Below are 3,890 nucleotides of genomic sequence, written 5' to 3'. Positions count from 1 at the left end.
GTTGTGAAAGAATTTGGTGTTATGATCATTAGCAAACAATAGAATTCCCAGAGCATCAAATCGTCGGGAAACGATCAATGTTTTCTGTATTTCTCGATCACTTTAAATGAGTTCAATAGTCTCACAATTTTGTGTAATATTAGTTTAAGTCCTAATTTGTATCCTGATGTAGTTTTAAGAGAAATTATCAGCGAATTTTAGAATAATGGAAGATCTGGTAAGATTGACTAGAAAACTGCAATGAAAAGTGCGCATCAAATGTTTACCCCGTCTTATGCACTATATGTTTTCACAAAATCGCACAAGTCGACCACCTTCAAAACGTTCCTTTTAAAACTAGATACAGAGTAAAACTAAATGAGCAATGACTTTTGTGAATATATAGCTCTGAAATACATGTATTAATTTCGACCGTATCAAATCCATTGTTAAGTTTTGGAGTAGATTATGCACTATATTTAAATAATCTCAAATATCTCATAATTAGCTAGTAGATTTTTTCAAAAATCCCTACAAATGGAGGGCATCTAGAATATACTTATGTGGTACGAAGCATTTTAGTGTTGAACGCTCTGCAAGGCTAAAATTGTTCTCTAAACGAAAACAAATATTTCATCATAATCACATGTTATGACGTCCATCTCATTAAAAACTGCATCAAGCATTAATTCAATCTTATGTGACTTATGTGCAAAAAAGATTTGCAATCAGATGAAACACATTTATGCACCAGCATTCCAAACGTGGAAGGTAGCGGTCAAGCATGAGGGGGGTTCAGCCACCTTAAGGTGGCTCCATATAGTGTTTCCCCCCCGCCAGGTTGTGCACGAGCATGTGCAGTACCAGAACTTGAATAATTTTTTATTTTGATGATGTCACGAAAAGTCGGTGACATGCGTCATTTGGAAAAATAAAAACTCGAAAACTATGTGGTCAAATATCTTTAAATTTTTACAGTTTTTTCTTCATAGATGATAAGGCGACTGAAAATTAATATATAAAAAAAATTTGGACTACAGAAAACTTTTATCTTTAAGAATTGATATTTCTTTAATATCTTGGTTTCTGTAGTCACAATATTAATATAACGCGGTCATATAATAGGTAACAAAACAAACTTTCATATTACACAATCTAAAACAATTGTCCACGGGGAAACTCAAGATTTTATTTCTTAATGGCAAGAAGGGACTGTTTTGTGCCGCTGACATGTCGCTGCTATGGATACTATTCACGTGATCGTTTTTAAACTCATAGTCTTTAATATGATTAGCGTATCACATATCAAGATATAGATCTGTATTTGCTGTAAAATAATTTCTAGTTCTATTACTCTAAAGCCCGAAACTATATGAAGCCACCTTAAGTTCAGACTCTCGACATAAATGTGGAGTAGTTTGTTAAGCTTAAAAAGCAAAAATATGATAACAGAGAACATGTTTTGAATTGGGTCAGATATCGTTGCATGAGGAGAAAAAAAGTCATGCACACTCATTTACAATAAACATTGTAAAGTTTATATAAATAATTTTGAAATTTGTTTGTTTAGACAGTTTTCATGCATCAGGTCTAATAACTTATTGTCATACTCTAGTACAAACCAAATCCCACAAAATGTTCTTCAATATGAGAGGCAGGGAACACGTAGCACTGAATTGCTATTAGGGGGGGAGGGGTAAGGTGGGGGGGGGGGGGGGGGGAGGGGGTGAAAACACACAGCACTAGTGGCCCAAGTGTTCAGGGGAACACATAACACAGGGGAACACAAAACGTTGTGACAAGCAGTGCTTTCATTGCAGGACAGTGGACATCTCATTCTGTTTATGGCCTAAGAAACTATATCTTTGGAATGTTCCTAGTATTTCAAGCATGCCAAATATAGGAAAATGTCTAAAAAAATCTTTCAAAACAATAATAAAATTAAATAAAGAAATAATTAAATGCTCAAAATTTAAGCTTAAGATAGAAAAATGATAGATTGTACTGGAAGTCTATTTGTTGCTGCCTGTTTGAGCCCGAAACTCCTACTATGAGGCATACGACAAAACGATACAAAGATATACGAGAAAAGTTGATGATCTTATACTTACCCCTCGTTCGCATGTGTTATTATAACTGTCTGCTGGACCACGGTACAGTTTTTCTTGATCAAGGTCGATGTGCTACATCAGACGGAACAACAGCAGTAGACGCCATTTTGGACTGACGTTGGGCCCGTGATGACTTAACAAGACGATCAGCGGATAACCAAACAAATGTACATCAGGATCCCTCGTTATAGTAGATCACTACCTGAGAGCGGCCTCCAGGTTCTTGGAGACTCATAAAGCTTTTAGTGAAATTATGGCACCAAATAGCTTTGATATCAACTCCAGTTGGAACAAAAAGGTGTAAACATGTATCTTAAAATAAAAGAATAGAGAAGACAAATTGATAAAATATCTCAGTTCAATTGTGAGTTTATTTAGAGCAGAGCGAGGAGTGCTGAGTGGCAGGATCTGGAGTCGAGGAGGGCAAAAGGTTTTCTCCCGACCCTAAAAGCCAGAAAAACGGAGGGCCGAGAAAAATACCTCTTGACAGCAAGGTAAAGAATACAAGACGAAACCAGGCTATGATGTTCCATTCTTTGTTTCAAGGGGGACCCCTCAGTCTTATATTCTACATATTTTGGGTCTTGTTCTATAAACTATATTTCCTGAAATATAATAAAAAAGTGTTTCGAAAAGCCAATATAAAAAGTAAAATATATGAGAATTGCGAGACACGTAGCATATTCGGGGTTGATATAGTAACGAGAAAAGTTAGATAAAACGATGAAAAGACGCGATATGTCAGAAGATTAATCCGACAAAACCACGTTTATGTCAGATGAAATTAAGAGGTGTGCTACGGTTAATAAACTATTTCATGCATGCAACATTTACCTGTCGTGTTTAGCCCAGCCCGATGCCCGTTGGAAACGAAAGTAGAAACACGTCTGTAGAGCTGGGACGACCCGGTGCTCATTCATTGCATGCAAACATAGAGGTCGGGTTTACCCACCTGTGAGGTTCAGAAGAAAAGTCGAAACACGTTGTTAGAGATGGGACAACGGTTGGGCACTCTCAATTTGCAACGTTAATATCGTGTAGATTGCCACACTTACATATAATTACCGATATACGATGTGATGAACACTGGAGACACAAGATAAGAGGGAAGCTAAGTAAGGCAATATATAAGGTGAGTAGAATATGTAATGTTTGTGGGTTAAAAAGGGTACTTACTCACAGTTCACCTACGCCAATCTGTATTGTGATATATATTAAAAGTGATGGTGTTAAATTCTGGATGTTAAGTAGTGCAGGTTTGAGGCGATCAGGGAGTTTGTAAGTGAAACGAGCAAGCAAAGTTTGTTTGGCTGGTTGTTGGATTGAGAATAGCGTATAAGTTAAGGGTTCTTTGTATCTCGAGCTTGAATTTAAAAAAAATGATAGCCTGTTATTCTGTATTTCTAAAAAAATTAGAAACGATTTCAACAAAGTTAGGGAATATGATGGTGGTGTAGAAAACGTTAAACTTCGTTTAAAGCAGCTATTAGAATTGTATATTGTTGAACAGTCCAGCAGTGGCTGGTAAAAATAGCGAAATGGATTCTCAACAATTATTCAAATTAGAACAATAAGTAATTCCTTGAGAAAAGTCGGATTTCCTTTTGTATTTGTGTCATGATTTATGATAGCCTCACATACAAGAATTTTTGCGAAGGTCATAGGATTTTGATCAATTTTCTGTTAGCAATGTTTAAACACTCTTCAAAAAATTACCAGCAGTTTTGGCTGCTCTTGCTCAAAGAGTCGGCGCCCCAAGCCGACTTACTTTTTTACACTGAGCTTTTATTTCTACAATAA

This window comes from Actinia tenebrosa, unplaced genomic scaffold (assembly GCF_029948245.1).
Source record: "Actinia tenebrosa isolate PJP-AT-01 unplaced genomic scaffold, QUT_ActTen_1.0 PGA_scaffold9__36_contigs__length_13948895, whole genome shotgun sequence".
Lineage (NCBI taxonomy): Eukaryota > Metazoa > Cnidaria > Anthozoa > Actiniaria > Actiniidae > Actinia > Actinia tenebrosa.
The sequence above is the reverse complement of the archived record's forward strand: the minus strand, read 5'-3'. Positions refer to the sequence as shown.